The sequence below is a fragment of the Chiloscyllium punctatum genome, chromosome 28, assembly GCF_047496795.1.
Source record: "Chiloscyllium punctatum isolate Juve2018m chromosome 28, sChiPun1.3, whole genome shotgun sequence".
NCBI classification, from domain to species: domain Eukaryota; kingdom Metazoa; phylum Chordata; class Chondrichthyes; order Orectolobiformes; family Hemiscylliidae; genus Chiloscyllium; species Chiloscyllium punctatum.
In genome coordinates, this window is record NC_092766.1 from 32,831,064 (window position 1) to 32,841,288 (window position 10,225).

At 45.4% G+C, this 10,225-nt stretch overlaps 1 non-coding gene across 1 annotated transcript; it reads left to right on the forward strand.

The window, feature by feature from the left end:
* The first annotated feature begins 9,524 nt into the window (after positions 1 to 9,524).
* Positions 9,525 to 9,606, forward strand: trnal-uaa (transfer RNA leucine (anticodon UAA)). The gene has a single exon. It is a non-coding gene; the product is annotated as a tRNA-Leu (tRNA).
* The last annotated feature ends 619 nt before the right edge of the window (positions 9,607 to 10,225 follow it).

Genomic DNA, 10,225 nt, shown 5'->3' on the forward strand with positions numbered 1-10,225 from the left:
CGCCGTGCTCCAAGCATTTCAATGATGTAGCTCCCCCTAACTGTCTGGGATAGAGAGCCCCAAACATTCACTACCCTCTGAGAGAAGGAAACACTCTCCACACATATACCATGACTTATTGAAATGAACAATAGATATGAACACAGCGTCAGATTGACTGGCCCTGACATCACGGCGGTATTTGACTGAGCAAGGTGTCAAGGAGACTGAACAAAATTGAACTTAATGGGAATCAGTTGTAAACTCCCCATTGGCTGGATCATCCAGAACACAGTGTGACTGGTGGAGACCAATCCTCTCAATCCCTGGATATCTCTGTGGGTGAGCCTCAGGGAAACTTTCTCGGCACAAACAACTGCAGCTCGTTCATCAATGTCTTTCCCTCCGTCATACCTTCAGAGCTGGGGATGTTCAGTGAAGATCACACAATGTTCAGAACAGTGTGTCACCTCCTCAGGAGCTAAAGTTTCAAAACCTGGACAACATTCAAGCTCATGCAGTAAAACTGTCAGGAACATTCATGCAACAGTGAGACCAGACCCTGCACATTTCTTCGTTAAAAAAACGAAGCTCATGCAGCATCTTAAGCTGCTTTCACGGAAATTTGACAGAGCCATTCAGCCCATCAAAACTATTGGATAAGAACAGACACGGTCCCTTTCGCTTTCTCCAGCCGATTACACTGGAAGCGATTAAAAAAAAATCGACAAATGTTGAAATGCGAAGTAGCCAGGCAGAAGGCTGGAAGAACGCAACAAGCAAGGCAACATCAGGAGGTGGAGAAGTTAACTGCTTGGGGATAAATATTCAGGACTGGAGTGGGGTAAGGGAGCTACAGATAAAGAGGCAGGATGAGGGAGGAGGAGACAGGGTGGTGAGGTGGGGATAGATGAACACAGGTTAAAGGGGTACCACTGGGTTGGACGATGGGAGAACTGAATCCAGCTGAATCTGAAAGAAGGGTAGCTAGAATGGAAGGAAGGAGAAGGAGGTGGGAATGGAGTTGGGGGATTGGAAGGCAGGTTATTTGAAATTGGAGAACTCAATGTTGTCTGACTTTCTGTGTTTTTCCATGCCCCTGCTTTCCTGCTATTACACAGGAAGATAATGAGCTCAGTCAGTACATCACGCTGGTACGCAGAAACCAAGGGTCGCCCAATAATGTCCGTGAACCTTTTTTCTCTGAGACCAGAAGGAGGACTTTCTGTCCCTCGAAACACTAATGCATAAAGAGAAGAAACTATTCAGCCCGTCCAGACTGTATAGGATATCACTGATGCTCCAACATTGCAAAAAAAATGAAGCAGAGACTGCACAGACAGACTGGCCGATGTTGTTCCTCCTGGCTCCATTGTTAATGGTGCACACGCGTTATATTAATGACACTATGATTTGCTAACAGTGAGGAGGGATTGCGGACAGTTTGTGCCAGGTCTCAAGGAGGCATCTCCCAGAAGGTAGGCTAGTGTCCTCCATGGAGGTCAGAAGTTGCTGGGAATGGCGAACTCTATCAGAGTGTGGCTGCTGACAGGTTTGTGAAAACATAACGTTTAGTGCAGGATCACACACCAACTGCTCATTGAGACAGTGACAGTTCATTCAGAGCCTGGAGCTCTCGCTTAGCCAACATAAGGTCCCACGCAGGTACGTATAATATCATAGAATCGTAGAGTCTAACATAACGGAGACAGGCCGTTCAGCCCAAACTGGTCCATGCTGACCTAAATCTTCATCCATGCTAACCCCATTTCCCTACACTTTACCCACATTCTTCTAATCGTTTTCTCCCTATATAGGCGGCACCTCTGGGCGGCTCTGTGGCACACTGGTTAGCACTGCTTCCTCACAGCACACGAGGCGGGTTCCGTTCCCGCCTCCAGCATATCTGTGTTTGGAGTTTGCACATCCTCTCCGTGACAGCGTGGGTTTCCTCCAGGTGCTCCGGTTTCCTCCCACAATCCAAAAACGTGCAGGTTATTTGAATTGGTCCTACTAAGTTGCCCAAGGTGCTAGGTACAGGGGAAAATGTAGGAGGATGGGTCTGGGTGGGTTGTGAGTCGGTGTGGACTTGTTGGGCCGAAGGGCCTGTTTCCACACTGTAAGTAATCAAATCTAAGTAAAATATTTGCCTATGGGAAAATACATACTTTATTTAACACTATCAATGTTTTGTTTTGAAAATAATGAGTTTTGGTCCATTACCCTCAAGGTTTAATGCAAACACTTTTTTTTTTCTTTTGTCGTGATACAGATTATTTCCTTCGCTGTTTTCTCATGATCCCATCACCACACGGATTAATCTGGTGAAACTCCTTTACACTGGCTAACTGTGGCAAGGTGATCGTTCCTTATAAAGGAGAGATAATCTGTACACAGTGCCCCAAGTACCTTCTGAACAACACTCGAGCACGGCAGGAAAGTATTTCACTCCAATTCTTGAATCGTTTTGCAATGAAGGACAGTATACAATTTACTGTGTTGATTATTTGCTGCCTGGTATGAACTCTGTTTGTGACTCCTGACCAAGGAACACAGCTCATTTTCGCCAACGGCCGTTCTGATTCTTTAACGTTACAATTAGTTCAAAATGAAGAAGGATGGTATGTTTTACCAAATCATTCTTTTGCCTTGCGAACAGCTGTGTTTCAAGTACAGCCACACAAACATTAACACCACGATTGCCATTTGAGATGGTCAGAGATGCCAGGAAGTCGATGTCCTAACAGTAGTATCTCTAGTTTATTAATCCGGGGACCCGGGTGCTGACCCCACCCTGGATTCGAATCCCACCATGATAAAAGGTGGCATTTGAATTCAATAAAATCAAATGAAGCTATGAAACCATTGCCGATTATCAGAAAATCCTACCTGACACGTTAATGTTCTTCAGGGAATGAAATTTACCACATTCAGCTGGTCGGACTGACATGTGAATTCCACAATGTATTTGGCTCTGAATTGCCCATTGAAATAGCCAAACCAGCCGCTCAGTTACATTACTCACTACAAACATCAAAGAAATGAAACCGAACGAAACTAAGCACTGACTACTTACAGCCCACATACAGCAGTGGGTCAGGAAGGCAGCTCACCAACACTTCTCAAGGACAATGATGAAAGGGAATTAAATACTGGCCCAGCATCCCATTAATGAATAAAGGAGGATGATCACATTCAGGGAAGACAGACAAATTGACATAACTCACTTTAAACAGGAACCTTGATTTATACCCTACATGGGCATGATTTTCAGTAATATGGGAACAGGAGAAAAAATAAATAAGATTAACCTCGTTTTTTAATTTCCATTCCAGCTGATCATCTTCAATCCCGTTTTTTGCTTATTTTCTTTTATCTCTCGTTTCTCTGTCTATTCAACTCACTCCTTATCCCCTTCATCATAGACATCCCTGTCACCAGCATCAATCACCATATTTTCAAGCTGTGTTCAGTTATGATGGTAGGTCAGCGGACTCGAAATGTCAATTCTATTTTGCCCTCGACCCACGGGTGCCAAATCTGAACAGTTACTGCGGCAGCTTCTCGTTCGTGTTTTCTTGTTTCTGATCTCTTGCATCATTCTTTGTTTTATATAAACTTCAATATTGTTATGACATGGGATGTCTGCATCGTTGGTAAGGGCAGAATTTATTGACTTCACTAAGTGTCCTTTACTGTGAGGTCATTCCTTCTGACAGTATAGAGCCAAGCACATTGTTGTGGGTCTGACGTCAGTCTTAAGACAGTCCAATAATAATGCTAGATTTCTTTACCAAAGGATATCAGTGCTATAGATAAAAGTATTGACGAAATGCTGGTGCTGTTATTGTAATATTAGTGAAATTATCGTTTATTTCCAATTCCTGTCATATGAATTTAAGTTTTGACATATCTAAGGTAAGATTTAAAACAGTGTATTTTGTGCGGTAACCTGGGCCTCTGAATTACATATCCACGGACATCACTTCTCTGTCACACCATCCCTGTCATGAATTTACTTTACAGAAAAGAATAAGATTGTGATGGACATATTTGTAATGGAAAGAGAGCGGCGGGAGCTGGGCGGAAGTTCAGACGGAGCGCAAAGCCGGTCGGGAAGGTAAGTGATTGTTATGAGAGTGGGTGTGTTCTAAACCCCAGGTCCTACAAAGTAGGGACTCCCTCCCTCCCCCCTCCTCTAACCTTAATTAAGAGTCCACAGACCTGCCATAGGAAGAGGGTCTAGGGAAGTTTAGATTGAAGAGTTAGGCTTCAGCTCAGGAATCTTGATATGGAGGTTGAGTAAAGAGATTACGCCACAGTTGAAGAGGGTGAAGACATGATTGCTCAGCTGGTTCAGTGCGCTACGTGTTTGATGTGGCAGGTCAACGACTCTGGTGTGTCTGGCTCGTATATGTGTGGAAAGTGTGTGCACATTCAGCAATTGACCGAGCATATTGCAGCACTGACGAAAGAACTCGAAGACCTTAGGCTCATCCGAGAGAACGAGATCTTTCTGGACAAGACCTTCAGTGATGTTATTACACCAATCATGCCAGAAGAGAGCAGAAGAGTGCAGACGATGAGGAAGGCAGAGAGGAGACAGGTGCAAGAGACGCCGGGAGAAGTTCCTGTCAGGAACAAGTTGAAGCTTTTGGAAACAGTAGAGTCTGATGACACTGCCAGTTCGCAAGGCGGCTATGTTTGTCAATCAAAAGTTGCCGCAGAAGCAGAGCGGAAGAGTCGGACATCGCATAGAGCCATGGTAATAGGGGACTCCATCGTGAGAGGAACTGACCGGGGTTTTTGTGGCAGCAGACGGGATTTAAGGATGGTGTGTTGCCTTCCTGGTGCTAGAGTGAAAGACATCGCGGACAGAGTGCAGGACATCCTCAAGGACGAGGTTGAAGTGCCCGAGGTGGTGGTACACGTCGGCACAAATGATGTCGGGAAGAAGAGGAGGAACATACTACAGCGAGACTTCGCAGAACTAGGAAGAAGGCTAAAAGGCAGGACGTCCAAGGTGGTTATCTCCAGTTTGCTTCCAGTTCCTCGGGCTAGTGTGGCCAGAAACCGGGAGATAATGGACGTGAACGTGTGGTTGGGGAACTGGTGCAGGAAGCAAGGTTTCAAGTTCTTGGATCACTGGGGTATATTTTATGGTAACCATAAATTCTACAAGAGAGACGGCTTGCACCTTAATAGAACAGGGATCGGCATTCTGGCAGGCAGGTTTTCTGCTGCAACACCGCTACATTTAAACTAAGTAGCGGGGGGGAGGGGACAAGCTGGATGCTTAAAAAGGAAATTGAAGGGGTAGTTAGAACAAGAGAAGTCAAGAAAGACAACTGTATCAAGTAGGCAGAAAACTGGAAAAGGTATCATGCTGTAAAGTTGAGTGAAATAAGGGTTGAGGGGAAGGGTGAGAGCAGTAACAAATTAAAAATTCTATATATGAATGCACGAAGCATTAGACACAAGGTGGATGAGCTTGAGGCTCTTTTGGAAATTGGCAGATACGATATTGTGGGGATAACTGAGACGTGGCTTCATGGGGACAGTGCCTGGGAAATGAATATTCAAGGCTACACGTGTTATCGTAAGGATAGACTGACGGGCAGAGGGGGTGGGGTGGCCTTGTTGGTAAGGGAAGATATTCAGTCCCTTGCGCGGGCGGACCTAGAGTCAGGGGATGTAGAGTCAGTGTGGATAGGGCTTCGAAACACTAAGGGTAAAAAGACCCTCATGGGAGTCATCTACAGGCCCCCAAACAGTAGTCTGGATGTTGGAGGTAAGTTGAATCAGGAGCTGAAATTGGCTTGTCGCAAAGATGTTACTACAGTTGTTATGGGGGATTTTAACATGCAGGTAGACTGGGAGAATCAGGATGGTATCGGGCTTCAAGAAAGAGACTTTGTGGAGTGCCTCAGAGATGGATTTTTAGAGCAGCTGGTGCTGGAGCCGACCAGGGATAAGGTGATTCTGGATCTGGTATTGTGTAACGAACCAGAATTGGTCAGTGACCTCGAAGTGAAGGAGCCATTGGGAAGTAGTGACCATAATACAATAAGCTTCAATCTGCAATTTGAGAGGGAGTGGGTACAATCTGAAGTGACAATATTTCAGTTGAATAAAGGGAAATATGGAGCTATGAGGGAGCAACTGGCCAAAGTTCAATACCTTAACAGGGAAGACCGTGGAGGAACAATAGCGGATATTTCTGTGTATAATGCAGAAGATGCAGGATCAGTTCATTCCTAAAAGGAAGAAAGATCCCAGGAGGAGACATGGGCGGCCGTGGCTGACAAGGGAAGTAAAGAAACATATAAGGTTAAAAGAGAAAAAGTAGAACTTAGCGAGGATAAGCGGGAAAACGGAGGACTGGGAAGCTTTTAAAGAACAACAGAGGATTAGTAAGAAGGAAATACGCAGAGAAAAAAATGAGGTACGAAGGTAAACTGGCCAAGAATATAAAGGAGGATAGTAAAAGCTTTTTTAGGTATGTCCAAGGCAAAAAAATAGTTAGGACAAAAATTGGGCCCTTGAAGACAGAAGCAGGGGAATATATAACTGGGAACGAAGAAATGGCAGAGGAATTAAATGGGTACTTCAGATCTGTGTTCACTGGAGAAGACACAAGCAATCTCCCTGAGGTAACAGTGGCTGAAGGACCTGAACTTAAGGGAATTTCTATTTGCCAGGATTTGGTGTTGGAGAGACTGTTAGGTCTGAAGGTTGATAAGTCTCCGGGACCTGATGGCCTGCATCCCAGGGTACTGAAGGAGGTGGCTCGGGAAATCGTGGATGCGCTGGTGATTATTTTCCAGAGTTCAATAGAATCGGGGTTGGTTCCTGAGGATTGGAGGGCGGCTAATGTTGTGCCACTTTTTAAGAAGGGTGGGCGGGAGAAAGCAGGAAATTATAGACCAGTTAGTCTGACCTCAGTGGTGGGAAAGATGCTGGAGTCTATTATAAAGGATGAAATTACGGCACATCTGGATAATAGTAACAGGATAGGACAGAGTCAGCATGGATTTATGAAGGGGAAATCATGCTTGACTAATCTTCTTGAATTTTTTGAGGATGTAACTCGGAAGATGGACGAGGGAGATCCAGTGGATGTAGTGTACCTGGACTTTCAGAAAGCTTTTGATAAAGTCCCACACAAGAGGTTAGTGAGTAAAATTAGGGCGCACGGGATTGGGGGCAAAGTACTAGATTGGATAGAGAATTGGTTGGCTAATAGGAAACAAAGGGTAGTGATTAACGGCTCCATTTCGGAATGGCAGGCAGTGACCAGTGGGGTACCGCAGGGATCCGTGCTGGGACCGCAGCTTTTTACAATATATGTAAATGATATAGAAGATGGTATCAGCAATAACATTAGCAAATTTGCTGATGACACAAAGCTAGGTGGTAGGGTGAAATGTGATGAGGATGTTAGGGGATTACAGGTGACCTGGACAAGTTAGGTGTGTGGGCAGATGCATGGCAGATGCAGTTTAATGTGGATAAATGTCTGTTTATCCACTTTGGTGGCAAGAACAGGAAGGCAGATTACTACCTCAATGGTATCAAATTAGGTAAAGGGGCTGTTCAAAGAGATCTGGGTGTTCTTGTCCACCAGTCAATGAAGGCAAGCATGCAGGTACAGCAGGTCGTGAAGAAGGCTAATAGCATGCTGGCCTTCATAACAAGAGGGATTGAGTATAGAAGCAAAGAGGTGCTTCTGCAGCTGTACAGGGCCCTGGTGAGACCACACCTGGAGTACTGTGTACAGTTCTGGTCTCCAAATTTGAGGAAAGACATTCTGGCTATTGATGGAGTGCAGCGTAGGTTCACGAGGTCAATTCCTGGAATGGCAGGATTGCCTTACACGGAAAGACTGAAGCAACTGGGCTTGTGTCCCCTTGAGTTTAGAAGACTGAGAGGGGATCTGATTGAAACGTATAGGATTATGAAAGGACTGGACACTCTGGCAGGAGGGAACATATTTCCGTTGATGGGGGAGTGCCGAACCAGAGGACACAACTTAAAAATACGGGGTAGACCATTTAGGACAGAGATGAGGAGAGAGTGGTGGCTGTGTGGAATGCTCTGCCCCAGAGGGCAGTGGAGGCCCAGTCTCTGGATTCTTTTAAGAAAGAATTGGATAGAGCTCTTAAAGATAGTGGAGTCAAGGGGTATGGAGATAAGGCTGGAACAGGATACTGATTAGGAATGATCAGCCATGATCATATTGAATGGCGGTGCAGGCTCGAAGGGCAGAATGGCCTACTCCTGCATCTATTGTCTATTGTCTATTCCAGACAATTTACGGTGGGCACCGTTTTCCCTGAAAGTGAGTGGGGATTGATATTTCATTGCTGATGTGAAACCAGATCCTACACTGAATCTGTTCGCTGGTTTTTGTTGCTGTGGTGAAACGGTGGGCAATCACGGTGTGAAACGTTGTTCTAGCTCTCTGGTTTCCTTCATTCCTGTCCTGGTCAGGGAGGCTGGGGATTGGTCCTCTCCATCAGATGGAGGGACCAGCGCATTGTTGACCCAATTTAATCAAGAATGGAATTGGTCATCTTCACTTCTCATGGTTCATTGTTGTTCTGTTTTGTTGTAAGTTACTTGAGCACTTTCTGGGACTTTACAATGCATTAAAGCTGCAGTAAGTTTGGAAGCACGGTTTGGAATTGTCTCGCTGCAGTACATGACATAGATGACCCGCACTCCCTCAAAGTCAGCATGCCAGTGTGTCTGGCAATGGGTCCGCCTTTTCTGTTATGCTTCTGTTCCACGCTAAGAGCTGTCAGTTTTTGGATTCGCTGGAGTGCTGAGGGGTTAACACAATTTGTGTGGTATTTTTCTTCAGGCCAAAATCCACCCTCCAGGAAAAATAGCCAAACGCTCTAATTGAGTAACAAACAGCACGCGTTTTTTAGCAAATGGTCTATTCAAGCTGGTGTCAGCTTCTGGAGCGTCTCAGAGTTGCCAAGCACGGAAACAGACCCTGCTATCTAACTTGCCACTGCTAAACAGATAACCGAAATTAATCTAACCAATATTTGCCAAATTTTGTCCCTTATCTCTCCGAATCCTTTCAGTTGTCTTTGAAATGTTGTGAGCGCACCAGTCTCTGACATTAAATATGACAATTCATTCTGTACACACGGAAATGGCTGTGTGTAAAACAACTGTCCCTCACATCCCCTTTAAATATTACTGTTCTCACATTTAACCAATGTTATCTCGCTTTGAACTCATGTGCCTTGTGAAAAATTACTCCCTGACTCTTTTCTCTGTCCGTCTGCCTCATGACTTTATAAAATTCTGTAAGGCCATTCCTCAGCCCTGAAGCTCCAGGGAAAACTGTCGAAGTCTATTCAGCTTCGTGCTATTGTCCAAACAGTGCAAACCTTGGAAACCCTTTCAAATACTTTCGAAATTGCACCACGTTCATTATTCAATGCGCGATCTGTTAGTGCCTGAAGTGAAGCGATGCTGAAACACTAGTAATGACAATTTTGACATTCTGTTTCTGTAATCTGTAAGGTTGCGTGGCCGAGTGGTGCCAGGCGCTGGATTTAAGCTCCAGTTTCTATCGAGTCGTGGGTTCGAATCCCACCGCTACCAAGATAACTGATGTTCTACTGCCCAGTTGAACATAAGCAGAAGCTGAGCACGCCCTATGTGTTTGCAGCTGCTCCGGACTGACTCTGAAAACAGTGTGAGTCCTTGCTGTCGGACTCTCCTCAACCCCTCTGCTTTCGGAGATCTGCATGGCCAGTTTCTGTGTCTCAAATAGTCAGCTCATTTGTCTGAAAGTTTGGTGGTTCGAGCCCGACCTTTGCACCGAGCCTCAATTATTTCAGTTCAAGCATTGAGACCAACCATGTCCCGACACTGCAACCACGAGAACCCACCCGAGTCTGCAGCTGGATGTGGCCCCAATCTCTCCAAGGCCCCGCTGCCAACAGAAAGCGGCTACTGCAGCTTCAATCAGCGGCTTCCTGCTCAGCCCTGGGACACAGCACATGGAAAATCCTTCCCCAGGAACGGCTCTTCCCGTGTGAAAGGGACAACCATTCCACTTTAAATTGGACACGGCTTCAGAGGATTGTTCCTGTGCTTGGAACGTTTCATAAACAAAACTCCTGTCTCGCAAATAAGAAGTGGGAAAAGTTGTTGGCAGGAAGAATAGAGAAAGTGTTGACTGTGAGGACTCTGTCTCGTCAGCAGATAGGATTCCTTA